Consider the following 24,525-nt stretch of genomic DNA (forward strand, 5'->3'; position numbering starts at 1 on the left):
AGGACAAGAAGATATCCTAGGTCAACGCACCTATCAAATCTCCAACCATCACTCTAAGAAGAAGAAACGTGAGGACCTCGCCATTGAGGCTCACAAAAACAAAACTCCCAATCCCCAACGAAGGACTCGAGTCAATTCGACCTATCTTCCCATGACGCTAGAAACAAGATACCAATGACGTCACCACATCAAGGCCACCACAAAACTCTAAGTGACAATGCCTTAGCATCTATCTCAACCAACTAAACTGGGACAACCTAGAATGCCTAAACAAGATATAAATTATGCAGTTGACATGTAACACAGCATTGGACTATGTACTCACACAACTAGTAAATGATCACATAAGGCATGTCAATATATGTATTATACTATCATGCTAAGAATAACAAATACATGCAATACACTAAAGTAGACAAACATAACCAACATGCTAAATAGACAAGCGTAAATTAATATGCTAAAGCAAACAAACATATACAATGTAATAAGGCCGACAAGCGTAAAGAGTATGCTAAGGCAGGCAAGCACATATAATATACTAAAGCAATAACCATATATATCATGCTGAGATAGTTAAAGTAAACTACTAAACATACGTCCACATAAGCACGTAAACATGTGATCATATTCAATATGTTATTAAGAAGCAAATAAAAACATACAGCTTCGCAACACAAGCATGATATGCACCCAAAACCCATCATCCTAAGGTTTTCAAACCTAGGAGCTCTGATACCACCTGTGACGGCCCTGGTTTTTTAAGCCAATGTGTCCTATGATGAACCGTAATTTAACCTGATAACGGATCCGAAATGCGGAAGTGAAAATACAAAATAAGTCTCTAGGCATATACAACATCCCTAGGACACCAAAGTGACCTTTCATGAGGTCGTGGAACTCAATGAGAATTGACGCGGAAGCAAAAGATCAAAAATATGACAAATAAACCCCAGGGGCAAAATAGTCATTTCTAAAAATATAGATTCGGGTGCCATCGAGCACACCGCTAGAAATACAACAAAAAACTAATCAAGATGGGTTCAAGAATCACATGATTCAAAGTCCGGACGAAGGAGAAATGGCAAGATAAAGAAAACGAGCACTTAAGGCTAAAAGGGTAAACTGGTAATTATCCAGGAAGATCCGGGTGCAACCGAATACATCGTTGGAAAGATAGCGAAAAATTAGTTAAGTTAAAAAAAAAAAAGTTCAATTGATTTGGAATCCGGATGAAGGAGAATGAGCGAAAGCAAAAGTCAATGTCACGACATCGAGACGAGCACCCACGAGCACTCTAACAAGCACCATGACATGCCAGAGGAAAAAAAGTTCTAGCCAGAACTAAGAGCCAAAACGAGGTCGGAAATGACTTTTTCTGGAAAAACACAAAGAAAAAACCCCCCCAAAATCGAGTTTTCTACCCGATAATGTAGACGAAAATGAAAAAAACTCACTATGAAATACCCAAAATGCCCCTAGATCAAAAGAGGTCAAGAGGGTCAAAAAGTTGCTACAGAATCTATTCGCAACTGAGAGAAAAAACGGGCCATCAAACGAATTTTTCTGGAAAAACACGAAGAAGAAACCCCCCCAAAAATCAAGTTTTCTACTCGACAGTTGGATGGAAACAAAGAAAATGCACTGTAAAATACACAGAATACCCCCAAGAAAATCAGGTCAAGAAGTTTCAAATCTTTCCGAGTTGCTGCCCAAGGAAGGGAAATGGGGCTTCTGGAGGTTTTTAAATTGCCTAAATTGAAAATACAATCTTAAAATACACCCATATGACCCCTGGAAGTTTCAGATCGGTCGACATGTTTTGCAAAAAAAAGTCGATGAATAGTACCAAGTACTAAAATCTCAAGTTTTAAAAACATATTTGTAAACTTTAGAATTAATGGCCCTTGGCCTCATGTCATACATACAAAATAAGCATCCAAAAAGTGTACTTAGGCACGCATTACATATTTGGAATCCAAGATACATGTTTTGATATGTAAAGCTACAAAATGACATTTCATGCTAACATTTGCATGAAATGTAAACTTAAAAGTAACAAGCCATCCAAGGAATGATTTGTACCTCGAACCAAGGTATCTGTACTTGAAAATAACCCAATAACTTCGGAGTGAGTAAACAAGTTTACTCGTTGGGAATGACCATGCATCAACCTAGCATTTTACAATAAGATCACCTTATGGTGAAACATGTTAAAAGGGCTCTTTCCATCTAACATCTATGTCAAAATGAGGCTCTAGGATCATCTTAAGCTATTCATACAGTTGAAATAAACTACAGCATACAAGTATACATGCTCAAGTACACTAAAACGTATTAAAACATGATATACGACACACAAGCATACATGTTCAAGTACCTTACATCATGTTAAACAAGTTAAGCAATATCTAACATACATACACAAGTTTTCGATATAGGTAGAGTACTCATAGATCAAGTATATAAGCACAAGTATACTAAGCTAAACAAAATACACAGAAGACAAGTATACATAGCACAAGTATACTAAATGAAATTTAAATTCACGGAGCAAGTATACAAGTTCAAGTATGCTAGATAAGATTCAAATACCGAAAGTAAGCATAAATTCTCAAGCTACAAGTAATCCATGATTAACGACTTGAAATTAAATGCGAAATCAAATAGTGGAAAGACTAGGACACGCGGTCGCTAGACCAAGCAAGTATTTTTGGGTAATTACGACCCACAAGGTACCACCTAGTGTGCACTTATGACTTAGCGGACACTTGTCCATGTACTAGAGCCAAACCCTAGCCATCACATAAATTATGTCCCACAAGCTTTTCAAAATCAATAAGTTCAAAACTTATACGAAATTAAATGCAAGTTACCACATTCCATGCACAAATAAGGTTGCATCCACACAAAATCTTGTCCTAGAATTCAAGTCTAAATAATATATGATATGTCATGTCCTTAATATGCAATTTATACACAAAGCAAAAATATTTTACAACAATTGAACCACATTGCCATCCTAAGCCACAAGTACTAAATAAGTTACAATTTAGTAACTAGCTTTCAAGGTAAACAATTGTAATATTCTAACAAGCTATATATCTACACAAGATATATTTAAATAAGTCATGCAAGACAATGATATCCAATATCAAGCTAAGTCCAATTACCATTTTAAGATGCCACAAGTACTAATTCTACATCTAATTAGTAATATGCTCACAAGGTAATTAATTGTACTACATTTCATGAGATTATCACCTTAACATGAAAAGTCTCTAGATTTCAAATAAATTCCAATTAGGCTCAAATTAATATATGTAAAAGGACATAACATGCTCTTAACATATATTCTACCTGAAATCAATTTAAGTAACTACAACACTTAAAATAAAATTAATTAAGCTAATTAATTAATTTTCTCTAGATTTTTTAATTACTCCAAATATTCTCAATTTAACATATGTTAAAGAACTCACCAAGGCCTACTTTAATATCACAATACAATTGATTTTATGCATATTTCAACTATGTGAATTACTCTTTTACAAAAGATAAATATTAAATAAAATTTGCAATTATTATTCAAATGCTCCCAATTTAATATATGTTGATAAACATACCAAGGCCTAATTTACTAGCATGCCACAATTTAATTCCAAGTTATACACAACCATATGAATTAAATCTTAAATATAGAAATTAATTAAATTAAATTCTAAAATTTAAACAAAGGCATGCTTACAAGTTTTATATGCTTATATAACAATCAATACAACATAAATAAAAACTTAGGACATCACCTACCTCAATTTGAGATGAAAATCTCAAATCCCCACTGAAAGAAAAGTACTCCGAATTCGACGATACTTCGGGGTTTTGTCGGGGACAACACGGTGAACAAGAATCCTAAGGAAGCCCCATCAAAATCACAACTTGAATTCAAACTTGAACTCAAAATTTGGCCAAAAATGGGTTCTAATAAGGGGGAAAGGTAGAGCACGACGAGGCCTATGATAAATGTTAAGGACGAAGACTTTCTACTAAGGAAATCAAGTGGAGGAGAAGAAGAAAAGGTGGCAGCCCAAGGAGCTCCCTTGGCTGCCAGCCAAAGAGGGAGGAAGATGATGCGAAAAGTGACTTTTCACTTTAAGACATTTTATTTATAGGAAAACCCTAAAAGTGCCCCGAAAGGGCCCCGCCGGGTCTGGAAAAGTGGAATTTGAACAAACGCGCTCAAACGGCAAAACTCCACGAACAAAAAAGAACTGAGATGAGAAAATATAAACAATGGAAGAAACGGCATCAAAAATTGAGTCCTGAGCAAGAAGATATTCCCCGAACAAATTCAGCGACAACTAGGGCCAAAAACCCTGAAATTGGGGGAAAATGACCATAAGGCAATTCTAAGAGTACACGACTCAACAAAAGGTGAAAATGAATCCCATACGAGGATCTAGGCTCAAAACGAGGCATTTTTGCAATAACTTTCATTAATTGCAAATTGGCCCCTCCAAAAAGTGAAAATTACACTAAAGACCCAAAATGAAAACATCTTCCAAAAATATTTTCTTAAAAACCCCTGAAATAAAATATCTTCGAAAGATATTTACGAAAAACATCCCAAGAAACAAAAATATTTCTGAAGAACTATGCATCCATGCCACCATGGACACCGAGAGCAACCAGAGTACTTTTCTACAAAAGTAAAGATACGTATTTCGTGGAAACCACTTAGAATGAAGATACAAGAAGTCAAAAATCAACTCCGAACACAAAAAGTGAGGTTATGCCAACAAAGTGACAAACGGGGAAAAGACAAAATAGGGAAAAGGACGAAAAGTGAATAGTGTCCAAAAACGAAAAAAGTGGAAATGACTCGGTCCTTAAAGGAAGTTGTCAATCCAAAGGAAAGAGTCTCAGAAACCATTTTCGAGCACTTGAAATGACATTAAATGACGAGAAACTGAACTAAGAAAAGAAATTTCCACGAAAAAAATTCATCCGTAAAATTCTGAGGAAAAAAGAAAGGAAGAAAATGACTGGGTCATTACAACCTACCCTCCTTAAAGAGATTTCGTCCCCAAAATCAGGAGCATTCCCAGAAGAACCAAAGAAGGACCGTATACGAGGTCACACCAAGGAATAGATCATAAAGTACCCAAGGACAACTCCAAAGGTCTCAAGATCAACGAAAAGACACGAAACCACTAACCGTGAGACACCTCTCCAACGAATTGACATACTAACCCAATGCCAACCACCCAAAAGAGACCAAGGTGACTACACATCAAAACAAGGAACACAACCAGAAGCAACATGGCAGCATGAATAGCGACTAGAACCTACCCACAACGTACCCAAGGTGCGATAGCATCGACAGCTATAAGTGCCCACCCACACTCACATTACTAGCTAGGTAATGCAAGGTAGCATCGATAGCAACTAGCACTCGCCCACACACAACCTATACGATAGCATGATAGTGTAAAGCCCTAATTCATCACCTGCCCTTAAGAAGCTCACTCGTGAAACCCATCGATACAAATGATATCAATGTCAAATGGTCATTACCAAAAGCACCACAAAAACCTGGCATTCTGTGAGAGTTGCGATATAGTCCAAAATGTCCGGCCAGACCATTCTGGCTAATCCAAAACTCTGACAACAAAGTCATAGGCACCACCACGATTAAGGCCTTAAATCCTCAATACTAGAAGAACTGACAACCCTATGTCTCAAAAAACCGTTGTCAACCACATCAGTCACGAATCCGAAGCCTGACAAGTCGATGCCCTCAAACAAATAGATCGCACTTTATAAAATCAAACAATATCATCATCGCCCTAGCCACAATGACTCCCAACAAGACAATGCACCCAAAGTCCTCCACGTCATCCTAAAGCCGACCTACTACAAGGCTACGCATAGGAATCAAGGCATCGGCTCACACACACAATCCCGACAACCAAGGTCATACAACCCCACGCACAGTACGGAATGATAAAGGAATGAACTAATAAAGCAATTAGTCACGAAACATATATTCATGTGTAAGTATACATTCACAAGTATACTAAAAAATATCAAAATGAAACACAATATATATGTACATGTACAAGTATGCATTCGCAAGTATACTAAGCAGTACTAAATCCATGCTAGACAAGTATACACGGTCAATTATACTAAACCAAAATAGAATGAAATAGACAACGTTCAAGCACACTAGGTAGAAGTATACTAAACATAACTGAAAATTTACACACCAAACTACTAAACACATAGTGTACAAGGGCAATCAAATATGCTACCTATCATATAGGGGTTAAACATCAGAGACACGCTACACATCACCTATGATGCTAGCATGACAAGAAGATATAGTAAATGGAAGACATATCATCCGTATCATCATATAACCACCAAATAATCATATCCCCTAACATGTTTCTACGGCATACTTAAAACAACAAGGCATATAAACAAGTAAGAATGACTATGCAAAAGAACAATCCTATAAAATCAAGAGCAATAAGGGAATGAAACGTCTCTCAAAAGGACAATCTCACCGAAAGTGAATCCCAAAATCTCGGATGAGTCCAATCTCTTACCACGAGGAAATGAATTATCTCCTAGAATGAACACTAAGGTCCCTAAAACAAGGAGTCCACAAGTCTTTCCCAAGACTGGCTCAAACACAAGGTGGAATCCTAACGCCACACAAAACAAACAACAATGTAATGGATAGTTCCAACACTAACCATCCGGAGACACCAACAAGAGAACTCAACTCAAAATGCCAATAAGTTCGATGAGAACTCTACAGGATCCTATCAGAACCCTAAACAACAACCCCGAGTCTTCCATGACAAGGGAGAGTAATTAATTGCACCAATGCAGTTAATTACATGAAAACACTCACACCCTAACCTTAGCTCGTAAGAGCTGTCCAAGGCAGGACAAGAAGATATCCTAGGTCAACGCACCTATCAAATCTCCAACCATCACTCTAAGAAGAAGAAACGTGAGGACCTCACCATTGAGGCTCACAAAAACAAAACTCCCAAACCCCAATGAAGGACTCGAGTCAATCCGACCTATCATCCCATGACGCTAGAAACAAGATACCAATGACGTCACCACATCAAGGCCACCACAAAACTCTAAGAGACATTGCCCTAGCATCTATCTCAACCAAGTAAGCTGGGGCAACCCAGAATGCCTAAACAAGATATAAACTATGCAGTTGACACGTAACACAGCAATGGACTACGTACTCATACAAGTAGTAAAGGATCACATAAGGCATATCAATGTATGTATTATACTATCATGCTAAAAATAACAAATACATGCAATACACTAAAGTAGACAAGCATAACCAACATGCTAAATAGACAAGCGTAAATTAATATGTTAAAGCAGACAAGCATATACAATGTAATAAGGCCGACAAGCGTAAAGAGTATGCTAAGGCAGGCAAGCACATATAATATACTAAAGTAATAACCATATATATCATGCTTAGATAGTTAAAGTAAACTTCTAAACATACGTCCACATAAGCACGTAAACATGTGATCACATTCAACATGTTATTAAGAAGCAAATAAAAACATACAGCTTGCCAACACAAGCATCATATGCACCCAAAACCCATCATCCTAAGGTTTTCAAACCTAGGAACTCTGATACCACCTGTGACGGCCTTGGTTTTTTAAGCCAGTGCGTCCTGTGCAAGGATATACAACATCCCTAGGACACCAAAGTGACCTTTCATGAGGTCGTGGAACTCAATGAGAACTAACACGGAAGCAAAAGATCAAAAATATGACAAATAAACCACCAGGGGCAAAATAGTCATTTCAAAAAATATAGATTCGGGTGCAATCGAGCACACTGCTGGAAATATAACAAAAAACTAATCAAGATGGACTCAAGAATCGCATGATTCGGAGTCCGGATGAAGGAGAAACGACAAGATGAAGAAAACGAGCACTTAAGGCTAAAAGGGTAAACTGGTAATTATCCAGGAAGATACGGGTGCAACCAAATACACCGTTGGAAAGACAGCGAACAATTAGTCAAGTTCAAAAAAAAAGTTCAATCGATTTGGAGTCCAGACGAAGGAGAATGAGCGAAAACAAAACTCGACGTCACGACGTCGAGACGAGCACCCACGAGCACACCGACAATCACCATGACATGCCAGAGGAAGAAATGCTGCAGCCAGAACTGGGAGTCAAAATGAGGTCTGAAACGACATTTTCTGGAAAAACACAAAGAAGAAACCCCCCCAAAATCTAGTTTTCTACTCGATAATACGGAGGAAAATGAAAAAAAACTCACTATGAAATACCCAAAATGCCCTTAGATCAGAAGAGGTCAAGATTGTCAAAAAGCTGCTACAGGATCTATCCGCAACTGAGAGCAAAAACGGGCCATCAAATGAATTTTTCTGCAAAAACACGAAGAAGAAACCCCCCCTAAAATCAAGTTTTCTACTCGACAACTAGATGGAAACAAAGAAAATGCACTGTAAAACACACAGAATACCCCCAAGAAAATCAGGTCAAGAAGTTTAAAACCTTTCCGAGTTGCTGCCCAAGGAAGGGAAATGGGGCTTCTGGAGGTTTTTAAATTGCCTAAATTGAAAATACAATCTTAAAATACACCCATATGACCCCTAGAAGTTTCAGATTGGTCTACACATTTTTCTAAAAAAAGTCGATAAATAGTACAAAGTACTAAAATCTCAAGTTTTAAAAACATATTTGTAAACTTTAGAATTAATGGCCCTTGGCCTCATGTTATACATACAAAATAAGCATCCAAAAAGTTTACTTAGGCACGCATTACATATTTGGAATCAAGTATACAAGTTTTGATATGTAAAGCTACAAAATGACATTTCATGCTAACATTTGTATGAAACGTAAACTTAAAAGCAACAAGTCATCCAAGGAATGATGTGCACCTCGAACCAAGGTATCCGTACTTGAAAATAACCCGATAACTTCGGAGTGAGTAAACAAGTTTACTCATAGGGAATAAGCATGCATCAACCTATCATTTTACAATAAGATCACCTTATGGTGAAACATGTTAAAAGGGCTCATGCCATCTAACATCTATGTCAAAATGAGACTCTAGGATCATCCTAAGCTATTCATGCAATTGAAATAAACTACAGCATATAAGTATACATGCTCAAGTACACTAAAACGTATTAAAACATGATATACGACACACAAGCATACATGTTCAAGTACCTTACATCATGTTAAACAAGTTAAGCAATATGTTACATACATACACAAATTTTCGATATAGGTAGAGTACTCATAGATCAAGTATACAAGCGCAAGTAAACTAAGCTAAACCAAAAACACATAAGACAAGTATACATAACACAAGTATACTAAATGAAATTTAAACTCACGGAGCAAGTATACAAGTTCAAGTATGCTAGATAGGATTCAAATACCGAAAGTAAGCATTAATTCTCAAGCTACAAGTAATCCATAATTAACAACTTGAAATTAAATGCGAAATCAAATAGTGGAAAGAGTAGGACATGCGGTCGCTAGACCAAGCAAGTATTTTCGGGTAATTATGACCCACAGGGTACCACCTAGTGCGCACTTATGACTTAGAGGACACATGTCCATGTACTAGAGCTAAACCCTAGCCATCACCTAAATTATGTCCTCACAAGCTTTCCAAAATCAATAAGGTCAAAACTTATACGAAATCAAATGCAAGTTACCACATTCCATGCACAAATAAGGGTGTGTCTACACAAACTATGTCTTAGAATTCAAGTCTAAATAACATATGACATGTCATGTCCTCAATATGCAATTTATACACAAAGCAAGAATATTTTACAACAAGGGAACCACATTACCATCCTAAGCCACAAGTATTAAATAAGCTACAATTTAGTAACTAGCTTTCAAGGTAAACAATTGTAATATTCTAACAAGCTATATACCTACACAAGATATATTTAAACAAGTCATAGAAGATAATGATATCCTATATCATGCTAAGTCCAATTACCATTTTAAGATGCCACAAGTACTAATTCTACATCTAATTAGTAATATGCTTACAAGGTAATTAATTGTACTACATTTCATGAGATTATCACCTTAACATGAAAAGTCTCTAGATTTCAAATAAATTCCAATTAGGCTCAAATTAATATATGTAAAAGGACATAACATGGTCTTCACATATATTCTACCCGAAATCAATTTAAGTGACTACAACACTTAAAATAAAATTAATTAAGCTAATTAATTAATTTTCTCTAGATTTTTAAATAACTCCAAATATCCTCAATTTAACATATGTTAAAGAACTCACCAAGGCCTACTTTAATATCACAATACAATTAATTTCATGCTTGTTTCAACTATGTGAATTAATTATTCACAAAAGATAAATATTAAATAAAATTTGCAATTCTTATTCAAATGCTCCCAATTTAATATATGTTGATAAACATACCAAGGCCTAATTTACTAGTATGCCATAATTTAATTCCAAGTTATACATAACCATATGAATTAAATCTTAAATATAAAAATTAATTAAATTTAATTCTAAAACTTGAATAAAGGCATGCTTACAATTTGTATATGCTTATATAACAATCAATACAACATAAATATAAACCTAAGATATCCCTTACCTCAATTTGAGATAAAAATCTCAAATCCCCACCGAAAGAAAAGTGCTTTGAATTCGATGATACTTTGGGGTTTTGTCGGGGACAACACGATGAACAAGAATCCCAACGAAGCCTCATCAAAATTATAACTTGACTTCAAACCCGAACTCAAATTTTGGCCAAAAATGGCTTCTAATAAGGGGGAAGGGTAAAGCGCGAAGAGGCCTACGATAAATGTTAAGGCCAGAGACCTTTTACTAAGGAAATCAAGTGGAGGAGAAGAAGAAAAGATGGCAGCCCAAGGAGCTCCCATGGTTGCCAACCAAAGAGGAAGGAAGACGATGGAAAAAGTGACTTTTCACTTTAAGACATTCTATTTATAGGAAAACCTTAAAAGTACCCCGAAAGAGCCCCGCCGAGTCCGGAAAAGTAGAATTTGAGCAAACGCGCTTAAACGGCAAAAATCCATGAACAAAAAAGAACCGAGATGAGAAAAAATGAAAAAATAAAAGAACTAATGGCAAAAATCGAGTCCCGAGTAGGAAGATATGCCCCGAACAAGTTCAGCGGCAACTGGGGCCAGAAACCTCAAAACTGGGGGTAAATGACCAGAAGGAAATTCTAAGAGTACACGACTCGACAAAAAAGTGAAAATGAATCCTGTATGAGCATCTAGGCTCAAAATGAGGCATTTTTGCAATAACTTTCATTTATTACACAATGGCCCCTCCAAAAAGTGAAAACTGCACTAAAGACCCAAAATAAAAATATCTTCCAAAAATATTTTCTTAAAAACCCCTGAAATGAAATATCTTCAAAAGATATTTATGAAAAACACCCCAAGAAATAAAAATATTTCTGAAGAACTATGCATCCATGCCATGTGGACACCGGGAGCAACCAGAGTACTTTCCTACAAAAGTAAAGATACGTATTTCGTAGAAACCACTTAGAATGAAGATACATGAAGTCAAAAACCAATTCTGAACACAAAAAGTGAGGTTATGCCAACAAAGTGACAAACGGGGAAAAGACAAAATAGGGAAAAGGACGAAAAATGACTAGTGTTAAAAAACGAAAAATGTCGAAATGACTCAATCCTTAAAGGAAGTTGTCAATCCAAAGGAAAGAGTCTCAAAAACTGTTTTCGAGCACTTGAAATGACATTAAATGATGAGAAACTGAACTAAAAAAAGAAATTTCAATGAAAAAAATTCATCCGTAAAATTCTGAGGAAAAAGGAAAGGAAGGAAATGACCGGGTCATTACAGATCGAGATGAGGCAGTGCCAGCTCAGCAAAGTGGATAAGGCCTAGAAGATATTATTGATGACACATAAGCTTTGATCGATCGAAGCTAAGTATTGGATCGATCGAGAATCTTCAGTCGATCGAAAGTGCTGCTAGTAGTGAGCTATCTAATTCCCAAGCACACCGATTTCTACCTAACTTGTGTAGCTGTGAATTTTCTCTAATCATAGGCTGTAATTTTGACTTGGTCCTTACTAAAAAGAGTATGTAATTGATTTATTAAACCATATTGTATCATATCATCATAGATATATATTACCAATTATAGAAAAAATATTCCTCTCTAGAACTAGGGTTTTGGGAAGAAAGCAAGGATGAAGATAATGATGTCAACCTCTAAGCTAGCCCTTGAGGGTTCCATGACCACTACAATGAGTGGCTAAATCCTTCTATTGGGGCTAGAGATAGCCCCTAGGCTTGCTTCTCAAACCTAGCTTTTGTGTATTTTTTGGGATTTTAGTTGTAATAGATGTTTTGACCATGAATAAATATAAATCTTGTAATTTCTACTTGATTTATATGGATTAATGCTTTCAATTGATCATTTGGTTCTATCCATATGTCTATGTATGCTAGAATTGATGTTCATATTTTTGTCCCTAGATTTAATGAAATTGATGTATGTGTATGTGTGTTAATGATGTTAATCCAGTGATAGTCAAGGCATGGTACTTAATTGAACACTCTTGTGATTTATTTGATGGTTCACATTTATTTCTTGATGGATTGTGCCACATCTCTAGTTTAATTAGTTTAAATTTCATGTTTCTAGCCTAGTTGTAGTGTAATTGCTTTAATTTCTTAGGTAGGTGGACAATCCATTCTTGTTGTTTGATGTTCTAGACTTATGAATGCAAAGAATATATGTCTCTAGATATTTGTGTGTGCATTAATTGTGATTTAATTGAATGGATATTAGTCTCATTTGATAGGTTGTGCTATTCATTAAAATTGGCTAGACAATCAATACTTATTTACCATCCATGTTTAGTTTCAATTAGTGGCACACAAACACAAGTTATAACTTAAATTTCCCCATTAATGTACAACTGCTAGTGTTTGATGAAGTGAAGCTTAGTGGTGACTCTAAGCCCCAAGACCTCTCTCCTGTATCTTTTCCCTATTTTCTAGATTACTATTTACTCACATTGTTTTTAATTGTATTTTAGTTTACTTAATCAATCACCAACCATCTTTGATCACTTGACCTACTAATCCGACATTAATTTCAAAGCTCAAATACACCTCCTTTCCCTTGGCCACACTACACATTTCATTACAACTCGGTACAAGACACACCAATACTTGCTTGCTTGATGTTGAGATTTTGGGAGATTGCTTGGTAAGGGTTGAAATATTGCATACTTGAGGTAGTTTTCTCCCAATGCTTTTTTTGTATATTGGTGCTTCTCTTGTGAGAAAGAGCTCAATGTTTGTGGGTATCATTTTTGGAAACCCTCACAAGACTTCACTCATCCACTAGGGGTAACCTAGGGGTTTAAAAGGCTTGTTGCATACGTTAAATGCAATCGTGTTCCCTACGAAAGTGGCGTTATCCTTTTATTTCTTTCTAGTTTATAGTTGTATAGATGTTTATTTCTTTCTTCTCCTTATAGTTCATTGCTAGGGACTAGCAATATCCAAGTTTTGGGGTGTGATGAGTGCTCAAATGTGACACATTTTAGCACCTAAGCTAGGGTATTTTAGTCTATTCATCTATCTTACTTTCATGTCTTAGATACTTATTTGTGTTATTGCCTATTTCAGGTCAATAAAGTTTAAACAGGCTAACAATAGCCATTTAGCTCAATTTTGGAGCTAAAGAGCAAAGTTGGAAAGAAGCCAAGAAAAAACACCAGAGGAGCTTCTATTGATCGAAAGGAATCCTGATCGATCGAAGAGGTTTACAATCGATCGAGATGAGGCAGTGCCAGCTAAGCTAATTGGATAAGGCCTGGAAGATATTTTGATGCTACGTCAGCTTCAATCGATCAAAGCTAAGTGTTGGATCGATCAAAAATCTTCGATCGATCGAAAATGCTGCTGGCAGTGAGCTGTCTAATTCTCAAGCGCGCCGATTTCTACCTGACTTGTGTAGCTACGAATTTCCTCCAATCATAGGCTGTAATTCTGACTTGGTTCTTACTCAAAGGAGTATGTAATTGATTTATTGAACCATATTGTATCATATCATGATATAGAGATATTACCAATTATCGAAAGAATTATTTCTCTCTTTAGAACTAGGGTTTTGGGAAGAAAGTAAGGATGAAGATTATGATGCCAACCTCCAAGCTAGCCCTTGAGGGTTACATGACCACTACAATGAGTGGTTCAATCCTTCTCTTAGGACTAGAGATAGCCCCTAGGCTTGCTTCCTAAACCTAGCTTTTGTGTATTTTTGGGGATTTTAGTTGCAATAAATGTTTTGATCTTGAATTAATATAGATCTTGTGATTTCTACTTGATTTGTATAGATTAATGCTTTCAATTGATCATTTATTTCTATCCATTTGTCTATATATGCTAGAATGGATGTTCATGTGCTTTTATCTAGATTTAATGAAATTAATGCATGTCTATGTGTGTTGATGATGTTAATGTTGTGATGGTCAAAACATAGTGCTTAATTAAATACTCTTGTGATTTATTTGATGGTTCACACTTTTTTCTTGATGGATTGTACCTTACCTTTAGTTTGATTAGTTCAATTTGCATATATCTAGCCTAGATGTAGTGTAATTGCTTTTATTTCTTAGATAGGTAGACAATCCATTCTTGTTTCTTGATGTTCCATACTTATGAATGCAAATAGTACATTTCTCTAGACTTTTGTGTGTGCACTAATTGTGTTTTAATTGAATGGTCATTGGTCTCATTTGATAGGTTGTGCTATTCATTAAATTGGCTAGACAATCTATGCTTATTTGTCATCCATACTTAGTTTTCAATTAGTGACACACACACACATATTTTACAACTTAAATGTCCCCATTAATTTACAATTGCTAGTGTTTGGTGAAGTAAAGCTTAGTGGTGAACTCTAAGCCCCAAGACCTCTCTCCTATATCTTCTCCCTATTTTCTAGATTGCTATTTACTTGCATTGTTTTTAATTGCATTTTAGTTTACTTAATCAATCACCAACCATCTTTGATCATTTGACCTACTAATCTGACATTAATTTCCAAGCACAAATACACCTCCTTTCCCTTGGGATGATCCCTACTCACTTTAGCTATATTTTTAGTTAGATTGGTAGTGGCAATTTCTAAATTTAAACTTTGTCACACTACACACTTCATTACAACTCGGTATTGACCACACCACATTACATACAATGTTATTTCCCCAAATTAAAATACAAAGATTACATGTTTAATTGGTCAAGGCTACCTCAATCCCCTATGAGGGGATTTAGCTCATCCTGGTGGTGGTGGAAGCTCCAAGGATTGAAGAGGAAATCTCCATCTTCAGCTCAATAGTAGCCCCTCTCAAGAACCCTAGCTATTCCTCACTTTCTCTCTCTAGAATTGATACAAAATTTGAATCTAATATGAAATGCCATATGAAAATACAGTGTAGAGATATATGTATAACCCTGTTATCCAAAATCAGTATAAATCCTCCTCAAAAATCATGCATTGAAGTTGGAGAAAAGAGAAAAATAACTAAAAATCCAAATTCCTCATTTACTCACAGGTTGGTGTCTGGACACAGCTTGTTATGTGGAGTGCTGCGCGCGCTGGGTGCCTAAGTTATAGCTTCTTGGCATGTGGCAGGCATTCATCTTCTTTTGAAATTAGAATTGCTGAGCTACGTTTACACAGGGCGTCCGGATGCCAAGAATGGTCTTGGAAGCTGCATCCAGATGTTAGTCTTGTTCTTCAATGGTGCACTTCATCTTTCTTGCTAGCTTCTAAGGTCGACGTCCTTCCTCAGGTTGAGCTTGGTCAGGAACTTAAGACCATTTTGCTTGATTCCATAGCTCACCATAAACCATGTTCATTTAAATCCCGTAAAAACTTGTATTTATTCCATTTTAGAGATAAGCCTTGAAATAGACAAAATACACAAAACTTTATAAAATATACTTCATTAATATGCTAAAAAGACTAAAACATACAATTAAGGGCACTTGAATATGAAATATTCGGCGCTTATCACACCCCCAAACATACATTTTGCTAGTCCCTTAGCAGAACAGAAATAAACCATCCCCTTTTTCATAGGAGTGATGATTGTATTTGATGAGCACTAAAAAGTTCGCATTTAAACCCCTTAAGCTTAAACGTTCTAGTACCTTATCCTATTTTATTTTCCTATTTTAGTCTAATTTCATGTTATTTCCCTTTTCAGACACTTATCCCCAAAATAAGTTATTCCAGTTGAATCAGAGCATAAAAGATGCAATCTCAAGCTCAATGGAAGAAAAGAGCAAAATGGAAGCAAATTGGTGAAAGGAAGCACTCTTCGATCAATCGAATAAAGTTCAAATCGATCATACAGTGATCAGTCCAATAATACCAAGATAGCTCAAACCTTTTGTCTTTATCCTTAGAAAATACCTTCTTCGATCAATCCAACATTTCTTCGATCAATCGAACATCTTTGATCTTATCCTCACCTACCACTTTTGTCCTCTTCCCACATATCTCAGCCTTGTCTTTATTCCAAAAAGGCGCCGCCAAAGTTTGATCAATCGAACCAACCTTGAGATCGATTGAACTGCCTCGAGTTGTGTGAAAAGTTAATTTCAAGCCAAATTAAATGTGTGCTCGTGGTGCAATCATTAAGAGGTCCTAGTGCACGAGATCTAACCATTGGGTGTGACATTTGAGCTACCTATATAAGGATTTTGTGTATTTTGAGTAAGAAAGGTTGGTTAGATTATAGAGACTTGGCTAGAGATTAGAGAGAGAATACACAAATTGGGAAAGTTCTTCCTCTCTTCTAGGGTTTCCACCAAGGAGTAAGAAGATCATTTCTAGCATGGAGATAGCCCTTGTGGGTTGGATAACAACATCAATGAGTGGCTAAACATCTTCTTGGGGCTAGAGCTAGCCCTAAGCATGCTTCCTAGACTTTGATGCTTTGTAATTAATGGGGATTAGTGTTGTAATTCTTGTCTTGACCTTTGATATATATATAAATCTTGTTTCTACCATGATTTGTGTAGTTTAATACTTCCAATTGATCATTTAATTATATTCATATGTCTATATATGCTAGAATGGATGTTCATGTATTTATCTCTAGATTTTGTTACATTGATGCATGTCTATGTGTGTTGATATTATGAATCTAGTGATGTTCAAGACATGGTGCTTAAATGAAATACTCTTAAGGTTTATTTGATGGTTCATACTTATTTCTTGATGGATTATGCCACAACCTTAGTTTAACTAGTTTAATTTTCATGTCACTAGCTTAGTTGTAGTGTAGTTGCCTTACTTTCTTAGATAGGTGGATAATCCATTCTTGTTGTTTGATGTTCTATGCTTGTGAATGCAAGTAGTATATTTCTCTAATTTGATGATATGCATTGATTGTGGGCTTATGGAAGGATTAATGGCTTAATTTGATATGTTGTGTTATTCACTAGATTGGCTAGACAATATTCGCTTACTTGGCCATCCATGCTAATATTTCAATCAATGGCACACACTCTCATTTGCAACATAATTTCCCTTTAATCAATCAAAAATTAAATGTCTATGAAGGTGGTGCTTAGTGGTGAACTCTATGACCCAAGACTCTTCTCTCTTATTCTCTACACCTTACTTACTATAGTTGATTTACATTACTGTCATTTAGTTTAAACTGTAGTTTAATTAATCAATCAAACCATCTTTTGATCACTTGACCTATTAATCCAACATTGTTTCCATATTAATATTGATTCTTTTCCCTTGGGACGATCCCTACTCACCCTAGCTATATTATTAGTTAGAGGTAGTAATGGCATTTTATAAATTCAAACTTGGCCACACTACACACGTTTGCATGCAATTTGGTGCAATGGCACGGCACACACCAAGTTTTGGCGCCGTTGTCGGGTATTAGGCAACGCCGTATTTTGGAAACAATTAGGAATTAATACTCTTTTGATTATGTCTTTATTTTACTTTATTTTGGTTACTTATTGTGTTTGTTCTTGATTGGCTAGTTGTATTGGGCAAGGGAAGTGAAACAAAGGAAAATTCTAAAGCAAGGAGCAAGCTAAGCTAAGCAAAAGCATAAAAAGCTAAAAATCTAAAAATTTGCAAAGCAAAGCAAAAATTGAAAAATAATTTGAAGTTACTTAAGGACCCTTTGTGAGCTTTTCTGACTCTATCTCTAGTTAAATCGTTGGCCCGCGTGGTGGCATTTCTTTAAATTCTTAGATAAATCATAAGCCCGCATGGAGGCAATTTACTTTCTTTGTATATTGTTGAAAGCATGGGAGTATAGGATAAATATATGTGGAGGTTTGTTAATTGATTTGTTGCAAAGGCAAAGTGATTGTTATTTGCTACGTGCTAGTTGCTAGTTGTTGTTTTGTTTGTGCATGCATGATCGTAGTTCATGAAATCCTACCTTATCCCACTTGATTTTCATTTTGAATTGGTTGTTCGTAATCCTAGGGGAAGGGGTAGCTCTCATCACTCCATTTCATCAATGGAGGACATTAATGAGGACCATGTAGAGGACCTTAGTCACATTAACCAACAAGGTATCCTTTACCCAAATGTGCATCATGACAACATTCAAGTACCATTAGGCATGCCAAGACCATTTGTTCCATAACAACAAGGCCAAGTTCCATTGGGAATGCCTCGGCCAATTTTTGTTCCACCCTCAGCTCCCGTTGCTCAAGTGAATCATGGTGCTCGTGTAGAGCCACCAATTATGAATCCTCCTCTTGCTTTAAGAGATAGATATGTGCCAAATGAATATAATGTACTTACATGCATTCAATTGCCCCCATTTAAAGCACATCACTATGAAATTAAATCGCAAACTATTCAAATGCTTCCCAATTATCATGGACTTCCAAGTGAAGAACCTTATAAGCATGTGGTTGAGTTTCTTGAAGTGTATTCCATTATGAAATACACTGACATGCCAGAAGAAGTTTTAAGACTCAAACTATTTCCTTTCACCCTTAAAGATAAGGCGAAATATTGGTTCAACAATCTTAGGCCTTTTTCGATAACTTCTTGGGCTGAAATGCAACAAGAGTTCTTGAAAAAGTACTATCTGGTTTCAAAGACCAATGCAATGAGAACCTTAATTCATGAATTCTCACAAGGGGATGGGGAATTATTTCACGAGGTATGGGAGCGCCTTAATGATTTGCTTAGGAAGTGTCCACATTACGACATTCTTAAATGGCAATTTGTGTAATTTTTCTTTGAAAGTTTGTCGGATAATTTTAAAGGAATGGTAGATGCTTCCATGGGTGGTTCATATCTTGATAGGAATGAGGATAATGTTTGGTGATTATATGAGAGCATGAGTGAAAATTCAATGCATTGATCTTCGTCATCTAAAAATGGTAGAAATTTAAATGGAAGGAAGAATGTCGGCTTATATCAAGTTGACAATTTCAATGACATAGCTGCCAAAGTCAAGTCTTTATCTCAAAGGTTTGATCAATTTTTGATCAACCACAATTCGGTGAATCAAGTGTCTTCCTCCCCTAACCATTCTCATCATAATTCCAATGAAACTTACATGACTTGTTTTAGTGTCTTACATTCTACTTGCAATTGTCCCCATGGATATGTACAAAGTGAGCACCATGAGTAAGTGAATGCCGCATTTGTCAACCAAGGGAATAATCCCTATGGTACTCATAACAATCTCGGGTGGAGGAACCATCCAAACTGCTCTTGGAAAAGCCAAGGGGAAGGCTCAAACCCTCCCCAAATTAGTTTTCAAGGAAAGTATATTCCACCCCCAATGCAAAGCCAAGGTTCCTAAGGTTATAGATCATCATACCAAGCACTGCATGGAAACCAATTTTCAAACACTCATTTTCCAAACCAATCTTCATATTCTCAAGGGAACTCAAGGAGTCCCGCATTTGAGGAAAAAGTGTTAACCGCTTTGGGTACTTTAGAGGCAAACACCGAATTACTTCATTCTTATTCCCAATCCATTGGGAAGCTAGAAACCCTAGTAGGGCAAATAGCTAGTACATTGAATGCTAGGGAAAAGGGGAAGATGCCTTTGAATCCACCACCAAAGCAACAATTTGTTGTGGAAACCAATTCCTCCTCGGAAGGTCACACAATTGAACATGTCAATGCGGTGACAACTTTGAGAAGTGGTAGGATTGTGGATAATCAAGTTGGTATTCAAAATAAAGAGAGTGAACTGGTGAAACCAAAAGTTGACACCCGTCCCCTTTCACATTCTATTCCTCCTTCATTGCATGTGTATGAACCTTTTGTTGAGAAAGTTTTGAAAGATGATTTGAAAAATTCTTGTGTTGAGAGTAATTCCCCAAAGATTTTTGAAAAAGCGTTTGAGCCAAAGGCTCCATTTTCGGATGCCTTAAAAGGATCCATTTCTCTTGAAAAGCAAAAGACTAAGGCCAATGAAATAATTGACATGTTTAGGCAAGTGAAGATTAATCTTCCTCTTTTGGATGCAATTAGACAAATTCTGGCGTATGCCAAATTCTTGAAAGATCTTTGCACCTAAAAGAGGAAGAACAAGAGCCAAGCGGCAATGAAAGTTTTCTTGACCGAGCAAGTGAGCTCAATATTGTAACAAAACACATTTCCAAAATTCAACGACCCCGATTCACCTACCACTTCTTGCATCATTAGTGACCATGTCATTAACCGGGCTCTTCTTGATTTAGAAGCAAGTGTTAACCTTCTTCCATATTCGGTGTATGTTCAATTGGGCTTAGGAGATTTAAAACTGACGTCGGTAGTTTTGTAACTTGCTGACCGATCCATCAAAAAGCCCCGGGGTATCATTGAGGATGTCTTAATTAAAATTGATAATTTTTTCTTCCTGATTGATTTCATAGTCATTGACACGGAACCAGTCGCAAATCCCAAGAGCCTAATTCCTGTTATCCTTGGCCATCCTTTATTGGCAACCGCTAATGCCAACATAAATTGTAGGACAGGGATAATGAAAATTTCATTTGGCCATATGAAGGTGAAGTTGAACATATTCAATCCAAACCCCAATTCCATGGACAAGTATGAAGAAATTTGGGTTGTTGAAAAATGCCTTGTAAATGAACTTGAAAAACATGAGTCTTTGCTTGACAATGAAATTTCAAATGACTTGTTTTCAAAAGAGAGTTTAAAGAGAAATGTTTCAAAACCAAGTGTTGTAAGGGCATGGAAGCCTAAAGATTTGTTTGACAAAGGACCGTCAACTCCATTTGAATCAAATCCAACAAGTTCCCTAGGAAATAGTTTGTTGGGTGGGGTTCAAAATTCATTTCTCCCCATCAAGGAGGGGATGCATAACAAGATTTTTGATCCGGGCTAAAAGAGCCCAACGTCTTGCTTGAGACGTTAAACACTAGCGATTTGTAGGGTTTACAACCTTATTCCTCCCTCATTTCTATTTTACTTCTATTCCTTGCGTTATCTAGATATATTTTGGGACCACAAACATTGTTTGGGACTTTGATAGAGAATGCTTGCACTTTCATTTTCAAATTAGGCATATAGTGCTTGTTCGATCGATCACAAGGAAGTTCAATCAATCGAACATCATCTCTGCATATTTCCATCTCTCTGTTCCATTGTGCAAAAATTTCCTGCATATTTCATCTCTCTGTGTATCGTGCGAATCTTTCTCTCAGATCGATCTAAGCATTATTCGATCGATCCAACTTTCCCTTGGATCAATCTTAGTTTTATACTTAGAAATTTTGTTGAAACTTTCAAAAATACCTCTCTGTGTATCGTTCGAAGATCCCTGCAAGTTTTTACCTGTTGGATCGATCGTGGTTTGATCGATCAATATATAATCGATCTGTGTTCTCCTGTTTGACTTTGACTTTTTCAATTCCAAATTTCAAAAATTCAAAAATATTTTTCATTTTTATTTAAAAAAAAAAACATTTTGAATATTTTTCAAAAATCCAAAAATATTTTAAAATTTCTAAAAATTCAAAATTCAAAAATATTTTGTTGTCTTGTGGGTTCAATCGATCCATTCATCTTCATGATCTATCTATTTTCGATCGATCGAATCACTCCTGTGATCGATCGAGCATGTCGGGATCAATTTTTTTAAAATGACCCAAGGGTCATTTAGATCGATTCTTATATCGATCTAAAGCTTCTTTTCTCTCCCGGCAACATTCCTTCATCTTCCCTATCTTCGACGAACCTCCAGCGAGTTTCAATGCTTCAAAACTTCCATCTTTGCACTCGATCTGATCTTCTCTCTCTCGATCCACTTCTCTCCTATTTTCTTTGGTAAGTTCTTGGTTTATCTTCCATTTTCAAAGTACAATCTAGTGTTACATGTTGCCATGCTTCAATTTTGAGCTTCCATATTTGATTTCACTTCCATATTCGAACTTCAGACATGTATATATATATATATATATATATATATATGTATATATATTTTGTTTCTAAATTTGATTCCGGGGGTCATGTGCCTATTTAAGTGACCATTTGTGAATTGTTGAGGTATAAAAGGGGTTACGAGACCATTTGGATGCCCCCGTGTTGTCCACGTCACAGATCCGTGATTGTTCATGTTTTCCATAGGTTCGATCGATCGAACCCAAGCTCAGATTGATTATAGTTTGATCGATCCAATCCATCTCATGATCAATCCAACTTGGATCTCATTTTTTTATGATCGATCGAACTTCATTGCTTTTGTAATGACTCGGTCTTTTTCCTCCTTTTCCAATTTCGGTGGTTTTTCTTTTTTCATCTTTTTCCCGTTTTTCATTTTTCCTTGCGTAACCTCACTTCTAGTATTCGGATTTGATTCCAGTTTTGCATGCATTCATGATATTTGATTTCCATGACACTGGTATTTTTACTTTTGCTAAAAAGCATACTAGTTGCTTCCTTTATTCATAAAGGGCATAAATGCATACTTTAGTGTAATTATTCATAACTTTTGGGGTTTTAGTGTAATTATGCAAAATAATTATTTTTCATTTTAGGGACCTTTTTGCAATTTAATTTAGAAGATATTTTGAAAAAGGACCATTTTGCAATTTTTGGAAAGTGTGACAAGTGTCACACTCTCATGGAGCCACTTGTTGGCATTTGGGTGAATAAACTTGGCACCATGACTTCTTGACATTTGGAGGGTGGAGATTCACCCACTTGTTGGCCTTAGATTAGTGCACATGTAGCCATTGATTTGGGACAAGTGTAGGCTTAGGATTAAGCCTAGGGTGGAGCATTATATTAGTGACAAGTGTAGGATCAAGATTTAGTCTTGCATTGTGTGTGTGAGAGAGGTAGTGCAAGAGCACATAGTGAGTGGAGGATTTCTAACCCCTCCACTCACCATTTTACACTTTACCTTTTTCATTTCATTGTCTCTCATGAACCCTAGCCAATCCACTATTGGAGGAAAGCTTAGTTCATAGCTTATCCCTTCAATTTGGCTCACTTCCATTCACCTTAGAGTAAAAACCTTGTGAGAGAAAAGATTCCTCACACTCTCCTCTTCAATAACCCTAAACTTGTTTTCCATTTTGTGCTTGGTAGCTCAGATTATAGAGATTCAATTCTCTATTGAGGTAGGGGTGGTAGTATGTTTATATTTTGAGTGTTTTAAGTCCTTTGGGGTTTAATATATATTGTATACATACTTTTAATATGGTAGTCTTGCATATTGTAGGAAACCTCACTTGTTGACTTAGGGTTTATTGAATTAAGCATGCATAATTTATATATACCATGTGTAAAAAGGTTGCATGATTTAGTAGTGTCCTGGGTTCTAGTGTTTTCACATGTGGTAGTAATATAGAATTCTTGTAGAATTATAAATGCCATATGCAATTTCTATTAATTTAAATTGTTATCTTATGGTGGTGATAATTCTATATGCTTGTTGACGACTTATTGTGGTTATTTTATAAGCTTGTTGCTAAATTGTTGATGATTAGTGGATAAAGTTTATTATTGAGGCATGACCTAAGTTGATGAGTTAGTGATATTTTTTATACATTATATCATGATGAATACTTCTCATTCATTATGCCATTTTAGACTTGGAACCCTAAGACATGGTTTGTGTGGTTTCAAAGTACTTGTGCTTGTAAGGTGGTTGATATCCCTTATAATCTATGTATAAGTTTTGAACTTGATATATTTTGAATTCTCTTGGGACATTGTTAAAGTGACATGGCTAAAGTTTAGCTTTAGTGCGAGAGGTATGAGTTCTCCCCAATTGAGATAGTGCGCACTGGGGTGGTCTTCCCAATGGGTTAATGCCCGGAATAACCATTTTGATCTTGGTTTAGTCCGAGATGTGATGTCCAAGTATTCCACTAATTGATTTCGCATTAAATTCCAAGTTG

This window comes from Cornus florida, unplaced genomic scaffold (genome assembly GCF_030987335.1).
Source record: "Cornus florida cultivar Cherokee Brave unplaced genomic scaffold, ASM3098733v1 CherokeeBrave_3.0.0_Hap2_Chr10, whole genome shotgun sequence".
NCBI classification, from domain to species: Eukaryota; Viridiplantae; Streptophyta; class Magnoliopsida; order Cornales; family Cornaceae; genus Cornus; species Cornus florida.